Source organism: Marmota flaviventris, chromosome 1 (assembly GCF_047511675.1).
Source record: "Marmota flaviventris isolate mMarFla1 chromosome 1, mMarFla1.hap1, whole genome shotgun sequence".
Lineage (NCBI taxonomy): Eukaryota > Metazoa > Chordata > Mammalia > Rodentia > Sciuridae > Marmota > Marmota flaviventris.
In genome coordinates this window covers 10,560,018-10,579,070 of record NC_092498.1, presented here as the reverse complement: position 1 = coordinate 10,579,070, position 19,053 = coordinate 10,560,018, and positions in this window count along the sequence as shown.

Genomic DNA, 19,053 nt, shown 5'->3' with positions numbered 1-19,053 from the left:
CCTTCCTATATGGAAAATATTTTTAAATCTAATGATCAATAAACAATGGTATACCTCAGGGGGGAAAACAATGAGGAGGATTTGTGGAAGATATAAGCAATATAATTGTTTGAATGTCTCAGAATCTGTTTAAATATATAAAGAAAACTGGATTGCAATCACAAAAGCTCACAAAATTTACAGATATTTGCAATGAAAATTATTAAAAAGCAATCCCTATGATATGTCCTATAGCAAAAAATCTTCAGCTTGTTTGAGACCAGCAGGGAATCCGTTTTTTTGCAGAAAGAGTTAGAGAAAAGAAATGAGAAATATTAAAAACTATCAACACAGGAAAATTCATACTATTAAATAGTTATTTACTGAAAAGCCCCATCTACAACTGGTTGGGGTTTTTCTCCCAGTTCAGTGGCTGAAGAGTATGAAGAATTCGAGGGAATCTTTGCATGGGTGGGAACAGGGTGGCCCTAGGTTTTCACAAGCTCATCAGCTGGGCTGGACCCCAGAGCAAGACTTTACATGAGAAAACACCTGGGAATGGCTAAAAAATTAAGTAGCAAGGAGATAATGGAAGCAAGGATGAGAAAGGAAGGGGACATTTAATATCATGAACCTTAACACTAAAGGGGTGAAACAGACACAGGGACACTCAGAAAACAAACTGTTACATGTCCCTACTTAAAACTGTCACTCCCCAAAGACCATAGAAATGGAGGTTATGCTCAATTAGAAAGGCTATGATCCTTCTAAAAGTTCAGGAAAACAATTATTATATGTGCCCAAGAAAAAGCCTCAAAATTTTAACTAAACCCCTTACTAAGTAATAAAGACTACAAAATGGAAATCAGAATAAAATCTTTAGATACTAAAAGCAAAAGAAATAAAACAAAACTATAACCTGTTATTTCAGGATAAGTTAAATGAAGAATTATTCTGTAGAGACTTTTACAAACTTAGAGTGATTTGAATTTTCCTCTAACTATGCTCCTCGTCTTCCTCCTCTGGTCCTATCTCTGGCAGTGATTAAGTGTCATGCAGCCTGAACTAGATACCAGGAAGCATTGCACTATCCTCTTTAACAACCCCATACTCTAATCAGTCACTGAATCCTGGAAATACTTTCAATAGATTGATTCAACCTGTTTTCTTCTTTGCTCTTCCTGTTAGCTCCAGAATTCACCCATGCTTAGGTATATTGCTGAATTCTGCTTCTCATTCCTGCTCCTCATTTATTAGTCATTTCCAGCACATGTTGCCAATTGATCACAAGGAAGAAAGACACAGAGTGCAGCAGTAGAAAACTAATGTTTAATGACCTTAGTGCCCTTCCTTTTTCCTTCTATAGTTTGCCTTTCCTTTTATCTTCACCATTCCTTCATATGAGATTCATAGAAACTGATGTATAAATCATCATCTCCACATGGCTGTGCCTTTCCCTGTGTGGTTTACTCTGCATAGAGTGCTCTGCCCTCTGAAAAATTTTAAGCTATACTTCAAGACTCAATAGAAATATCAACTCTCCTAGGAAGATATTCTTAACCTGATAAGTAGAGTTTGTCATTCTTTTCCGTAATATTTTATTGATACTATTTATATTTATCTGAAAAAAAAATATCTTCAGCTAGATTAGAGGTCAGCAAATTTCTGCAAATTTCAGATAATAAATATTATTTTGGACCTTGATAATAAATATTTTAGTCAGCATTGCAATGACTCAACTTTACTCAACTAATACAGCCATAAACAATGTGAAAATGGAAGGGCATGGCTATATGTAGATACGATTTTTTTTTTTCCATACACAGAATTGAACTCGGGGGCACTCAACCACTGAGCCACATCACCAGCCCTATTTTGTATTTTAGAGACAGGATCTCCTTGAGTTGCTTAGCGCCTCACCATTGCTGAGGCTGGCTTTGAACTTAAAATCCTCTTGCCTCAGCCTCCTGAGCCACTGGGATTACAGGCGTGAGCCATCATACCCATCTGATAAGATGTTTTTCACAAAATCAGGAGGTCAGCTGGTTTTGCTCTCTGGATCAGTTTTCTCACATCTGCATTGCCTGATGAAGTTAAGATTGACCTTTGAAGTTTGCTATCATATAAGTGATGAAGAAATAATATATTTTATATTTCAATACTTATACAACTCCAAACTCCTAAGTACACACTAGGTTCCCATGAGAAAAGCTTAATTTGTTGTTTCTCATCAACTGGTTTTTATACATAAACTGAAAAATAATGCATTGTACGAGTTAGCTACATAAGCGGTAATGAAAATTAGACATCATTCATTTTGTTTTATTATTTTTAAAAAAATGGCTGTGAAAGGAATTGGTCAAGGAATGAACTTCCCAATATAAACAGGCCTCCCTGTGAATATCATCACCAAGCACCAGTGGGTGCTGTGTGGTGTTTTCTTCAGGGCCACAGTATCTAGTGCACCTTGCAGGTCTGAGAGGTTCTTCATCCTTGACTGCTACAGTTTGTTAAACAACACTGTAAAAATGAAAATTTACACAAAATATGCACTTATTTTGGTGTAGACCACTTGCTATATAGTAGAATAATTTTGCTGTAGATATACTTGCTTTTCTTGATGGTATCTGCACTGGTGACTTTATGATAATAGTAAGTTATTCTTGGGTCTTGTGTCAACAATAATCTTTCTAGCCCTCAGCTAGTTATAATTCTCTGCCTTTGACCTAAAATCTAGGACAAGAGAGATAGAGTTAGCATTAAAGTATGTCATAAAAACCTACTATAACAGATTGCTTTATTTTAAAGATCAAAAATCTTAAATTCTAATGTTCATCTCGTTTAAATACAGTAGCACAGCAGATATCTAGAGCCTGAATTCTGTATTGCTGCAGATTTCCCAAGCCCTTTGGAAATGATCTAATAAAGGTTAATCTAATAAGGAATAGACTTGAAGGTTGCTATTAAATTGAAATGAGGGAGTATTAGTGTTTACTGTATTTCAATAACTGTATGGCCCCACTGGTATTTTCTCTTCTAAATTTAAATTACTTTTACTCCCAAGGTTTTCAGGCGGGACATTAAAGTTAAGATGAAGTAGCCTTAGTAATCATAAGTATTCCAAGTGTGTTTGTGTATGTGTGTGCACATGCATATTTTTAGCCCATTTATAACAATTTATTTGAAAAAGGTGTTTGTCCTCCTTGAAATAGGATTGATAAGCTTTGGTGCATTGGTTCTTATTGCTAGTGTAACAAATGACAACATGCTTTGCAATTTAACAACACAAATACATTGTCTATATTTCTGGTGGTTAGAAATCAGGTTATGGATTCCATGGAGCTAAAATGAAGAGTTCCTTTCTGGAAGTTGTCAGGGCAATTGGTTGCTTTGTTCATTCATGTTGTTACCAACTTCATTCCTCAGAGCTACAAGACAAAGGATCCTATTTTCTTGCTGGCTGTCAACAGAGAAACATTCCCAGGATCTGGAAGTTTCCGTGTTCCTTGGCTCCTGGTCCTCTTCCTTCACTTCAAAGCCAGGAGGGTGGGGGTGGTGTCTGTCTTAAAGTGCATTGCTCTCTTCCACTCTGCCTTCTTTTTGTGCTTTTAAGAATGCTTCTGGTTATGTCAGACCTACATGGTTAATCTCTTTGAACAAACTTGACTCTACTTGCAACCTTTCGTCCCCTTTGATATAGAGCATCATATTTCCAGGTTCCAGGATGAGGATGTAGACATCTTGGGGAACCATTATTCAACTCATCACATGTGGAAATTCCTAGTATCCATAGCAGTAATGGTCAGTACATACTAACCACAAAACTTGGATTCAAATGACAATTGTAATAATGAAAGCCATATTTTATACTTTTGATTTTCAGTTCTCACAATTATTTGCTAAGTAACTGAAAAGGAGGCAAGTACATAAAAATATTTGAGATGGAAACTGCCTATGTGAGTCGTAGTCAAACAAAGTGTAATGTATCAGTTTATTCACTTCACTGTTTAAGAAATTTAAAAATTAAAACAGTGATAATTTCTAAAACAGTGAAACCTGCTAAAGGTGAAGAAAGTTTCAGTTATCTTTTCTGTAGTGCACTATAATAGTTCTAGTTGTGGTAAAAATGTGGATCTTTGAGAGAATTTCTTAAATTAGATTGAAAGATTTTGCTATTCCCATCTAAGAAAATCCTAGAAATATGTAGTACTGAGAAATAAATTCCCCCAAAGTGCTGGTGCCCTGTACTGTCTTACTTTGTATCAGAAAACACAGGTTGGATTGCAATTCTATCTTTGGCTAACTCAGGTTGTCATCCCTAACATGAATATATGGAATTTTTGATTATACCTACCTCTCTTTGAATAATCTTAAAGATACTTATGTAGAGTTTTGTTCACTTTGTTTCATGCCCTCAGAAAAAAACTTCTGCTTTCTCAGTACTTCAAGTTTTCTTTTGAAATATGGGTCAAGAATTTGATAAATAAATGAGCTAATTGGGACTTTTTCCTTCATTAACGTTGAATGCTGACCAGACTGTATTTTTTAAATCGAGGGTATCAAATTTAAGAAAGACTAATGCATTTGAGTATGCACAAGGGAAATCAACAATGTGAGTCAGTCTGACATTAAAATCTTTTAAATGTTTGATGAAAGATATTTGTACAGAAAATAATATTGATGTCTAAAGATTATCTTTAGATATTTCATTGGGACTTTTGTTAAATGACAACATTATTTTGTTATGTATTAATGGTGTGTTGGTATTGTACATTCTTAAAATTATAGAAGATAGCTCTTCAACAAACTGAAGATGTATTTCTTAGCATTTGGTAATGTGCTTAGCAAAGCCGTCCACATGCTACAAGCATTTATGGAGTAATTATGCTGTACTAGGACACTGTAGGCACATGGGAACTGGAAGTGCACCACAAAGAAAACAAAAATGAGCACAAAAATACTGTCGTCCCAGAGCAAAAGAGCCATATGCTATAACATTATGGCCATGTATGTATAATACGTTTATACAGAGAACGTTTATAATAACAGAGAACTCCCTTCAGTTTTTACTGGAAACACATCTTTCAGTTATGTGTTTCTCTATGGGGCCATGTGAGTATGTTCTCATTGATGAATTATAGGTGAGATATCTACAGCTCTTTCCCTACTGTGTAAAAGAAATGTCTTGAAATGTCATGCTCCCGGCAATGGAAACTAAGCAGCCGAAGGCAACATTCTCATTATGAGCAAGATAAGAACTGGAGGGAGTAAAATGGGCAGGGACAGTATTTCAAGGCATTGGAGGAGGATCAAGGCAAGATCCTGGGTAAGAAGGACTCCAGAGAGATGAGCCTTTCATTTGATTCTGGTTTTCGCCTGTCTATGTTTTGCCATTTAAACTCACAGGCTGTGTGGGGGGAACTGACTGAGAACACAAGAGAGGATGAGACACACAGCAGAGCTCTTACCAACTCACAGGAAGAGGAACAGAGGAGTTGGGATTTACAGTCTGATAAGAAGAGCCTTGCTTTCAGTTGGGATCCTAAAGGGAACATTGTGGAGTCCACTAAAACCAAATCTACACCTTAAGACTTGAAACCCAGTTTCTAATCACCTGAATGGCTAAATTGATTTTTAATCCATTCCTAGTAACATCACCAGCAAGATTCACGCTGTGTGTTCTTTGGAACATGCTAACATCATCTAGAACTTCAAAGGAGCTTGATTTTTTTCCTCTTCTTCTTATTTTTTCCTTAATGAGAATCACTGACTAAAATTTAAGCAGGTTTCAATGTTACCTAAAAATGAAATTTAAATTATAATTTTAAAATTAAAATGTGTTAGAGATTCAAAAGAAAGAGTTGTTTAGATAGACATCCAGTGGACCATAGATTGCATTTATCAGTACTAGTTCAAAATAACTGAGCTGGGTTGTGGCTCAGTAGTAGAGTGCTTGCCTAGCACATGCGAGGCCTGGGATTTTATCCTCAGCACCACGTAAAAATACATAAATAACATAAAGGTATTGTGTCCAACTACAACTAAAAAATAAAATATTAAAAAAAAAGAACTAAGGGCTTACACAGCATGGTGGAGTCTTTCCTCAAAGAAATGCAAAATATCAAACGTTATTTCTATGATGGAAAAAAATGAAACTAATAGCTCAGTGATAGTTTTAGTAGTAGATTAGGCAAAACTGAAAGGAGAATAGATAAAGTAGAAAAAGGATTGGAAGAAAATACCCAGATGACAATGAAGATATGAGTTTCAGGGAAGAATATCACAAAAGTAAAGTACAATTTTCATCCAGTCACAGATACACTGTGGTTATGATTTATAGCGGTTGGAGCTGGCCTTTCCCACCAGCCTTATTGAGGTTTACTTGTCAAGTAAAAAATGAATGTATGTAAGGCAGTTTGATACACACTGTGAAGTGATTACCACCACCAAGTTAATTAACATTTCTATCACCTCCCTTTCATTTTATATATGGTGACAGCACTTAATATACTATCTTTTCGAAAATTTCAAGTCTAAAAATAAAATATTATCAACTATAGTCACCATGCTGTGCTTTAGATAAGTGAGAACATATTCAACTCATAAATGAAAGTTTGGGTCTTTGAATTAAATGTCTCCACAGTTCCCCTCCACAGTTCTCCTGAGCCCTGGTAACTACCTGCCTACTCTGCTTCTGTATGACTTTTTTTATAACCACATACAGGTAAAATCATGATTGTAAAAATAACTATGATTTTTTTGCCTGGTTTCTTCACTGAGTATAATGGTTCATCCATGTTGTTGCAAATGGCAGGACTTATTTCTTTTTCATGGCTAAATAACATTCCATGACATCTTCAATCATCCATCCAGGGGCCCTGACCATATCTTGATTTTTGTGAATCATGCCTCAATGAACAAGGAGTGCATAAATCTCTTTGAAATATGTATTTCATTTCTTTAGATATATTCCCAAGTAAGACTTGCTGGACCACCTTATAATTCTAATTATGATTTTTTAAAGAGTAAGCTCTTTTCCATAATTAGTATATCATTTATACTCCTACCTCGAGTGCACAAGGATCCTTTTTTTTCTCCACATCTTTGCCATAATGTCTTTGGTCTGTTGGCTAATAGTTGTTTAATAGGGAAAAGGTAATATCTCATTGTGGTTTTGAATTTAATTTCCCTGATTACTAGAAATGGTGAACATATATGTATAGGGCTTTATATGCTTTGGGGGGTGGGGTTGGGTACTCCTGTGCTTGCCTATTTTTAAATTGGGTTATCATTTTTGGATATTGAGTTGTATGGATTCTTTATATATGTTGGATATGAATATCTTATCAGATACAGTTTGCAGTAGTTTACTGCAACTCCCAGAGTTGCATATTCATTTTATAGTTGACTTGGCTGTTCAGAAACTTTTTATAGATTCACTCCCACTTGTTTATTTTTGCTTTTATTTCCTGTGCTTTTGGTATTCTATTCATAAAATTTCTGCTTAGCCCACGTTTGAGGAGATTTTCCCCTATGATCTCTGATAGAAGGTTTAGTGATTAAGGTTGCAAATTTAAGACTTTCATTGATTTTGAGTTGAATTTTATTCCTGTGTACATGATACTCATTTTTCCTCACACCATCATTTAAAAAGACCGTCCTTTACCCACTGAGTGTTTTGTCACACTTGTTAAATACCACATGGCCACCTGTGTGGCTCATCTGTTCTGTTTCACTGGTAGGTGTCTGTTCCTATGCAGACTGTCTTTTAATTTATTTGTGCTTCTTCAGCATCCCTGATCAATATTTTGTAACTTTCAGTATACCAGTCTACCGCTTCCTCAGTTAAATTTATTCCTGAGAATTTTATTTTTATTATTTTGAAGCTATTTTTAAATGAGATTAATTTATTAATTTTTTTATAGTATGTTGTTTGAGCATAGAAATGCTACTGATTTTTCTGTGTTGGTTTTGTGTGTTGCAACTGTATTGAATTCATCTATTAGTTCTAACAGTTTAATGGTAGGTAGGTAGGTAGATAGATGGATCGATTGATCCAGGTAATTTGCAACACAGTGATTTTGCCTTCTTTCCAACTTTGATTGTGTTTCTTTCTTTCCCTGGTCTCATTGCTGAGGACAGAACATTCAGTAGTATTTTGAGGTGGTAGAGAGGGCACTCTTGTTTTGTGCCTGATTAACAAAGGGAATGATTTCAACTTTGTGCTGTAGAGCATGTTTTTAGGCATGAACTTCTCATATCTGGAATTGGTTTATTGAACTCATTTTTCTATACCTAATGTTTTTAGGTTTTTGTTTTCAAATCATAAAAGGATATTGAATTTTGTCAAATGATTTTTCTTTTTGTAATTATTCAGATGATTAAATGGGATTTTTTTCTTTCATTTTATCAATGTGCTAAGTCACATTTATAGAATCTTTCTTTAGGTGTAAATTGTCTTTAAGTTGTCATCTTTATGTTTCTAATGTCTGCATTTATAATTTTTCTTATTAACACTATTTTGGGACTTCCCAAAGTTGTCATGTTTCCTTTTTTATTTATTTCACAATATTTTTTATTTCCCTGACCTGTGGTTTACTCAGAAATATGTTTTCACATTTTTGTGAATTTTCAAATTTTACTACTATTTTTAATTTCTAGTTTTATTCCATTGTTTTAAAAATATACTTCATATAATTTTAATCTTCTTGAATTTGTTAAGGCTCTCTGTGGCCCAGACAATGATCTATCCTGTAGAACATTCTGTGAGACCATGTGAAAAGTATGTATTCCATTGCTATTGGATGGAATTTCTTCATATGTCTGTTAGGTCCATTTAGTCTATACTGTAATTGAAATTGTTTTTTCCCTATTGATTTTCTGTCTGGATGATTTATTCATAAGTAAGGTATGGGGTTAACCTACAATTTTTCTATTATCATCTATTTTTCAGTTTTTTCCAATTTTGCTTTATGTATTTTGATGCACCAAAATCATGATAATTATTTTGAATGATGTTTCAGACAATTTTTAGATCTGTATGTTTGAGGTAGGTAACCAGAGTATTTTTAGCTTCCTAATATAACTGAAAAATGAGACACGTTCTTCCCTCAGGTAGAATAAGACTCTGGTAGTCTTTTTTTCAAGTAGAGTAAGAGTTTGTTCTGCAGAATGCCCTGGGCTATTGCAAAATGCCTACTTTCCCATCCCACCTGTTCCAGCCACAAGGAGTGTTTGTCATCTCTTCACCTTAACAACCTGTAGGTAAAGCCCAGGGGAATTTCAGGGACCCTATGAGAATAGTGCCCAGGGTTTTCTCCCTGTCATGCTAGTCCACACTCAATCTTCACCAGTTCATCAAAAGCACACTGAGTAAGGTGTTCCTCCAAGGTTTTGACCTCTGTCCCTTATGCCCCAGATAGACAGATCTTGCAATGACTCTAAATTTATTTTTTCTTCCTGATGTCACTGACAGTTTGTCTTTTGACCACAGTTTTCTGATGTAACCAAGAAAAGTCATTATTTTTCAATATCTTCAGCTTTTCCTTGTTTAAGAAAGGTAGTAATGTCTTGCAAACTCTATATAATAAAACTGGATTCAGAAATTCTTACCACTGGATTTTTAGAGATTCAGTTTTACCTTTGTTCCACACACATATATTTTTTGGTTGAAACCCTGTATATATATGGTTCAGAAAATATATAAAGTTTAAAAGGAAAGATGTGATGTGAGAGGTCTTTCACTTATTTAATACTTGTTATTAATTATTAATCATTTTCTTTTCCAGATGTTTTTAGCCAGTACATATCTATAAATTTTCCAATTTTTAACCTGAAATACTTACAAATGATATTTTGTCCTTGATCTTGTTCTTAAGTAAATTTGTTGGTAATTCCAAACCAAATTATTCAAAAAGTTTGTATTTAATTGAATATTATTTTATTATTCCTTTTGTAGATAATGCTTTATTTGTATGCATTTAGGTTGTTTCCGAACATTTGCAAAACACAAGTTATTCATTGAATGATATTTACAGCAAGAACTAGATTGATTTGACAAGAAATTACCTTATAGTACAAAGTATAAGTAGCTATCAGTCCATACTGATAGGAATAATTTTTGAAAAGTTCTTATATAGCATATTCCTAAATAATTTTCCCTCATCTACACCTAATATGTTAAATATATATATATATATATATATATATATATATATATATATATAATTTTATGTGTTAATATGATATATTACTAAATAATTTATTATATAAGGGGAATTTTAGATATTTTGTTGAGTTTTCTATGTATGTAATCACATTATTCACCAGTAAAAGGTACATTTTCTTTTATCTTCCACATTTTTATAAATTATTTCTTTAGTACCATGATTTTTAAATAATGTTGGATTTTAGCTATACTAAAAATATTGTTATATAACAGAGCTTGTGCACATGTTTTATTTTCATCCTTGTTGAAGTTTTATTCTTTTTATATTAGAATGATACTGGTATTTGTCACTTAACATATCAGGGAAGATATCATCCAGTCCTGTTTTACTGATTTATTCTCATTGTTGAATTTTGTGAAATGTCTTATTAACATGCAAGCTTAGGTTTACATGAATTGTTATGTTTATAAAAATTGACAAATTTAAATATTAAACAATTTTCAGGCTTTAAACTTTACTCTCTTTCTGGAGTAAGCCTTATTTAATAATTGACTATTCTTTAAAAATACTCCTGAATTGTGCTTGTTAATGTTTTACTAGATATGTTTATTTTCATATTCATGTGAGATATTTACCTGCTTTTATTTGTGAATAATGTTTTCCTGGATGTTTTTGGATTGCGGTGTTTATACCATGTAGAATAAAAGTTATGTTTATTTGTTTTTTAAGTGTCTAAATAGAATTTTCCAAGAACATGTTATTATGAAAGACTTGTATCTGTGGAAAAGTTGAAAAAAAATGCAGTGTGAATCAGTTAACATCTACATGACTACTACATAAATTCTATAACCTACTATATTATATTATTTATAAATAATATAAATAATAAATTATTTATAAATAATATAAATAATAATAAATAAATATAAACTATATTTATTCTGTCACACACACACACACACACACATACACACACAACACACACTCCACAGATAAATACAGACACACATATTCTTTTTTTTTTTTTAGTGTGGAGACAATGAATTAATTTTTAATTGATTTTCTTGGTGCATTATAGTTATACATAAAAGGAATCATTGTGATATATTTGTACATGCACATAGCATGATTGGGTCAGTTTTATTCCTCAGTACGTCCTTTTTTATCTTCTTCTAACTCCTCCTTCATCCTTGTTTCATGCTCTATATGTAGTTCTTCCTTCCAGTTTTTTGAGATTCCTTTTTATTCCTCTTTTTTTTCTAGTATCCACATATGAGAGAAAATACTTGATCCTTTACCTTCTCAATCTGGCTTATTTCACTTTGCCTAATGTTTTTGGGTTCCATCTATTTATCTGCAAATGATATAATTTCATGTTCTCTGTGGCTGATAAAACCCCTTTGTGTATGTAAACCTCATATTCTTTTTTCATTCTTCTGTTGATAGACACCTAGGCTTATACCATAGCTTGTCTATTGTGAATCTTTTCTGTTATAAACATTGGTAGGCATGTATCCCTATAGAATGCTGATTTTGGTTCTTTGGGATAAATATCAATGAGTTATAGTCATTTTTTGGCTGATTTTCAAAGGAAGTCTTTATTTGATTCAATTATAAATCATTGCTACTCATACTTGTTAACAGTTCTAGTGAAGCATAGTTGATATGTAGTATAATGCATGCATTAAAAATGTAGGATTTATTACGTTTGTCTAAAGTCAATACCACAATCAAGATAATGAACATGACTAGGAAGAAAATAAAAGCAGGAATATTTTTCTCCCAGTACATAGTGAGCAAACACTAACATGCTTTCTGTCATGACACATTATATTATGTGTTATCCATCTTTTTGTTACTGTCACCAAAATACTCAAAAATAAAATTTAGAAGAGGCAAAGTTGATTCTGTACTCGTGGTTTCAGACGTTCAGTCTGCCATTGGCCAAATCCACTTCTTTGGGCCTGAGGTGAGGGACAATATCATGGTGGAAGGCACAAAAGAAGAAAGCTGTCAGCTTGTCATAGCCATAAAGCTGAGAAAAAGAGAGATAGGAGCTAGTGACAAAATATCACCCCTGAGTCACACCCCAATGAGTCTTATCCTCCAGCCATGATCCTCCTGCCTTTACCAAATGCACTGAAATTGTTAATATACTCAGTGGCATTTGGAGAGCCAGCTCCTGTTCAGACCATAACAGTTCACACTTCCAGCAATTTTAAGACTTCAACAGTATATATTTTTTCCTACCTGACCTTTTTTTCACTTATTATAATGCTTTTAAATTAATTACACAGTACATATAGTCTTTTCCTTTGTATTGCTATTATTTTATTATTCAATTGTATGAAAATACTATAATTTACATATTCACATGTTCCTGGATGCTTGAGTTTTATCAAGTTATTGCCTTTTAAAAATAAGAATGCTGTGATAGTTTGTATTTAAAAATGTTCATCATAGTGGTCATGTGTTAGGTAATAGAGCAATGTTCAGAGGTGAAAAGATTAGGTTATGAAATCTCTAACCTCATTAGTGGATTAATCCATTTGATGAATTAATACTTTGCATGTACTGCTCTGGTAATTAAGGGCAGGTGGGTATAGCTGGGGGAATTGTGTCACTGGGCTATATCTTGTCTCTGGCCCCTCACTTTCTTTCTCTGCTTCCTGGCTGTAATGAACTGAGCAACTCTCTCTGTAATGGCCTCCCACTATGATGTTCTACCACATCTTAGGTCCAGAGCAATGGAGTCAGCCACAAATGGGCTAAACTTCTAGAACTCCAAAATAAGGTTTTCCTCCTCTGATTTCAGGTATTTTGGTCACAGATGATATGATAAATTGACTAACATGGGCACCTTTCATCTTCTTACACAAGGTTTTGTACAGACATAAGCCCTCTTTTTCTTGGGTAAATACTAATGGAATGACTGGATTATATGGTAATAGTCATTTAAATTTCAAGAAACTTTCAAACTGTTTTCCAAAGTACCTACCTGTTTAATTGCAGTGTAACAGAAATCCATTTATACACATTTTTAAAAAATGCTTGATGAGTCATTTTTATTTTGGACATTCTAAAAGGTATGTAATAGTATCTCCACTGATTTCCATTAATGACCAGTGATGTGAAATACCCTTTCAAGTTCTGATTTGTTGTTTGTACAAGTTTCAGGATTAACTGTTAAAAAAAAAATGTGCATGTTTTTAATTGGATTTTTTATTGAGTTTTGACAATTCTTAATATAGTCTGAATTAAAATTATTTTTTTTCTTTTTAGATTCGATTTCTTTATCTGAAATATATGATTTGATAATACTTTCTTCCAGTCTGTGCCCCCAAAGGATAGTATGCCTCGAGAGGCAATCTCACTGAAGTACGGAAATTATCTGTTTCCCAATGGTAAAAATATAGCAGTAACCTAAGTTTAGGGGCACATGCATTATTAAGATTCAATATTAAAATTATAAATTGTATGGAACTTAACACTAAAAAAAATTAATGTCTTATATTTCTTAAAATTTAGCAATTTTTACAAGTCATATAAGAGGAGCAAAAGAGATTTAGACCTTTTTTTTTGGTGTCATACAAATATAGTCTACTTTCAATATCTGTAGTTAATCAAAGCATCATAAATGGGATAATCTAGCAGAAACCATTACTCTGTTACTTAATATTTGATTGAGACAATCTAGTTAATTATTAAAATTAGTTTCACTTACTGATAATGATATAAATGCACTTTATAGCTATATTAAAATTGCAGTATTAGACATAAAATTAAAGAAATTGAAAATTCAACATTTATCCAAAAATGTTATCTTGGCCATCTACTATTTATTATATTCCAGTAATATATATTTACTATCAAATACTCAATCTTATTAAAAGTAAATTACTATTTAGTTGAAATAAGTGAGAATAATTTTCCATAAAGAACGTGGTCAATTTGTTTTAGAAATTCTTTATGTTTGAAATATTCCCTATTAGTACTTTGTTGATGGTAAAAAAAAAAAAAAAACAACTTTATAATTTTTCCTTTTGCATTATACACACTACGCAGAATGATTTAAGACAAATTGAATTTTTGGTGAGGAATATTGCTTCTGACCTTAAACTCCATCCAAACATTGCTCTGACTAATCACAGTCTCTGTTACTCTGTCTCTGCATTCTGCCACTTTTAGGATTTGAGTCAGCAATACCTTTTCTACTCATTCACTTATTCACACACTTCCTGAATTTTGTTCTCTGTTTAGACAGAAACTTTCTCCATTCTTTTGTACTGACTGATGTCTTTTCATTTTACATCCATCAAATCCCTCTTCATATGATTGGCTTACTTTTTGTTACTATTTCCCACATAAAAGTATTTCTTAATTGTGGGTTAATAAGTGTTTTGAATTTCAATCTTGGTAGGAGACATGTTATTAAGGATATTCAAGATTTTCACTTCTCACATAATTACCTAGGAATCTGAAATAAGAAGGCCTTTAATTCCTCCAAGGTCTCCTTGTAGTTTTCTCTAAGCATCCGACAATTGTTTTCATATTGATATTTGTATAGTTTTTTACTGATAATTTAAACATGGTCCTTCTTTTTTTTTCCACTGTCCCATTCCTTGTACCTAGCATTATTCAATATTTATATCAAGTCCCACAAACTTTCATATCTATTTTCTCTCAAGGTTGATGTTTATTATTTAGTTTTATATATTTAAAACTTTTAATAGTATAATAAAATTTTGATTCTTTGCTCCCTTCTGATACTTCAGTTCTTATTATCTAAATGAACCAATTAAAATCCATATCTTACCCTTGACCCATTCTAATTGACCTGTCTTCTAATTACATTTTTAAAATGTTAGGCTAAATTCCCTTACTATTTCTATCCCAACACCATTCGTCCACGGGCTGATTCTGAAAGCTGGAAACCACTGACTGCATTGTTATGACCTTTCCCAGGAAAGCTGAGCAGTGTGCAGGTTGTACAGTTTTCCCCATGTGGGCTTTGTCTCATGACTCCTGAGCTATGCAGAAAGGAGCAGTATGTTTTCAAAGTCAAATTGATCTTTTTTTATACACCATCAGGAGCTTCATTCTGATGACACATTCTAATGCCATATCCATGCATTAGTTTTGTGAAAATATTTTGGGTTTTTTTCCACAACATTTTTAATCACTTCTTGTTAAAAGAGAATACATGCCTTCTTCAATAGATTGCTTCAGTATTCCAGCTCATGAAACAATTCATCTCTTTTTAAAATTTGATCGGTTCTTTTTAGTTTTACATGACGGTGGAATTCATTTTTATGTAATTATAAAAGCATGAAATGTATCTTATTCTAAGTAGGAGCTCATTCTTATGGACGTGCATGATGGTGGAATGCACTGTGGTGTACTCATATAAGGACAGAGGAAGATTATTTCAGATTCATTACACTGTCTTTCCTTTTCCTATTCCTCCTCTTCCTTTCATTCCCCTTTGTATAGTCTACCCAGTATCTATTCTTTCCTCTCCCCACTTATTGTAGGTTAGCTTTCTCATATCAGTGAAAACATTTGACCTTTGTCTTTTGGGGACTTGCTTATTTCATTTAGCATGATAGTCTCCATCCATTTACTTGCAAATATGATAAGGCCATTCTTCTTTATGGCTAAGTAATACTCATTGTGCATATATTTTGAATACAATCTATTCCATTCACTGTATTCAAGACATTTTCAATACAGGAATTTCTTGTTCATGCTTGTCTTAATTACTTCTAAGATATCCTGCAAGATGTTACTTTAGGATTTTTGCCTTATGTCCATATTTCTTTTATGCCACATCCAGCTCTTCTAGTTATCGACTTTGTTTTATGTCAGTGTTCTCCCATGTAACTTTCTCCAAAATGGTATAGGAGAGGTTCAATTTCTGATTTCATGAGTTTTTCAAAATGGCTTTATTTTGACATTTCCATTGAATGATAACTAGATATACAATTCCAAGTGCACATTATCATTGCCTCAAAATTTTGAAGTGTTACCATTTTTTTTTTTTCATTTCAAAGTTGCTGATTGAAAAATCTAATGTCATTATGATATCAACAAACTCACAGTAGTATTTCCCTTAGTGTTATTTGTATTCTTTGGGGATATTCTTTTTAATGTGGCATTTTAAAATTTCCCCATAACATGTCTTTGAACTTTTATTCAAGCATTAAGTTTTAATAATCCTTGATTCTGTTAAATCCGCAGACAGGCTTCTCTTTATCCCTGAAGGGCTGTAATATTAGTGACCACCCTCCTTTTGTTCTCTAATGTTCCTATTTTGAAGCTCCCATTTACTATGTATTGACCAATTTGGATTGCTAATCTTCACCTTTTAATTTCTATTTATTGACTTTCTCTTTTTATGCTTTCATGTGTATGTGGTAGACTATCTCAGATTCCAATTTTCCTATTTTGTCAACAGACATTTTTGACTTCCAAAGGATCTTTTCTGAGAATCATTTTTCATTCATTTCTATTTATGACTTTTGCTTTATATAAAGGCAGCATCTGGAAGCCTCCTGATAGTGGTTAAGGTTAAATTCCTCTTACATCTGTGAACGGCCTCTGTTTCTTCTTGGGGCCATGTATTTTGTGCATTTTGCTTGCTTTTCTTTGTTCATGGTGCTGATCTGCTTTATGGTCCATGACTTTCTTTTCAGATGGGGATAATGAATTAGAGTAATTAGTACAGTTTAGTTGTTCCAGATCTATTCAATGCTGAGTACAGGCTGCATTCTTCTACTAGCTTTCTTTTCTGATTAGGTTTTTTTATAGGGTAGTACAGGAGCACTACTGGTGAACTTTCATACTGAAGTGGTACAGACTGTCTTTAAAATGGAGATCCTACTGTTTCAGAATTGGAGCATTTTACTGTGAATAATAATATACATTATAAAAAAAGGTTAATTCTATCTAGAGTGTACATTTAATTTTTTCAAGATGAACCAACAATTCAGTCCAGTTTCCTTTCTTTCTTGTTAGCTCTCTTTTTCTCTCAAGCAAGTGGTTTCTTGAATTTCACCATTATATTATTTCAGTCTTATTATATCTATTAAATCCAAGTAGAAGTACTTTCTAGGGTTCAGCTACGCAGTTTCAGCTACTGTATTTTTGCAACTTTTTATTTACCATAGTCTGAAATTAGAGAATTATATATTCTTTCAAATTAACCAATATGCTTCAATCTGTTTTCAATTTTATAAAAATTGCCAATATGCTTTCTCTCCACACATACTTCTCATACTTATGCATTTATCCAAATTTAATCTTTTATAAGTCCTGTAATGTCTTTCTTTTGAGAATGGAGGAGGCTAAGATGACTTATTTGCTTAGTCTGCCATATCTCTGTGATACTAAAACTATATGTTAACACAATTATAAATGGAAACTTGAAAGATTTTTGTCAAAATTGCAATTTTACTTTATCAAAGTATTAAAGAGTTAAATTTTTCTTTGTATCTATAGGTACAAAGATGTTCAAAATGGGGTTATTACAAAAACTAAAATCAGAAAAAAATTAAACAATGAGAGGGCATCTCAATAAAATATGGCAAAATTTTAAGCAATACAACTTATTTTTATAGGCAGAATCAATATCCCTACAGTAATTTTAATTATTTATTTGTTATAAAAAGTAACATTTTGCAACTATTTGATTGCATTTATCTTCTTTTTTTCATTTAGCTTAGAATTAAATTGTACCTATTAACATAAGAATTTGAGAAAGTGTAACAAAACATAAAATACAAGTATGACTGGCTATACTACATCCAAAAATATAAAAACTTGTATCATAAAGGTAGAGAGGATAATATATTAGCATAAATGTGAGATATACTGATTTATAAAATGACAATCACATGTTTTCATGTTAATATATACACTTTTATGTTTTCCTGTATGAGCTAAAAACAAATAATACAAAAGATAATCAGAGCTTGGTTCAAAAATAAATAGAAGGTAGGACAAAAAATGCATGAAAATAATCTTCCTAGTAATTCATCATGAAATTAATATTCAAAAATATATTATTATCTATATAGTTTAACCTGTCATGATGGTAGAATTCTTAGGACTGCTTTAAAATAATTTCAAAATTACTGGTCTCTTAATGAGCTTTTGAATTGACACTAATTAAAGGCACAATTCATTGAAGAAGTCACAACTTATTGAAGCAATATCTTTCACTATACTATAAGATGTCCATAGTGCACTCTGTAGAGAATACATACTATTATCCCTGTTGTTTTTAAAAATATTGTACTCAATTGAATTGAGTCTCAGTGTCACATGTCCTTTTTTTCCCCCCTCAAAGTAAAACACCTGTCAGGCTTTCCATATCTAGAAGAGCTTTCAAACTCATCATAGTGCACTGTTAAACCTTGACCTCTAGCATGGCTTTGTAAACCCAGGTGCTAAATCCCGGTCAAAGTGTAAACTGCTCCATTTTCTGTTGGCTTAGCTCCTACTTGAGTCACTTAAATTCATTCATCTCATCTATTTATTTATTCTTGCTGCTGACCCTTATTTAAAGGCACTTTGATCTTCTCCAATAGATTTCTTCAATTTAGTTTATCAGGGATGAGAAGGCTAAGTCCCTTGGATTACAAAATTTTCTGTAAGTTGATTCAGTATTTATCCAGAGCTCAGGAACACATTCAGTGAATTGTCATTTTAGGATTTTAAGGAGGATTCTATGCAGACCTCATTGGCTAAAATATGAAAAAGACAAAGGAAAAAAATTATGTTTTTAGGTATTCATTGACTACAAGTACTCTTTATTGTATCTACTTATAACAAATAATTATATATAAAATTATTATATATGGTAACACCTTAGTGAGTTTGAGCTACTATAACATGGTTTTGG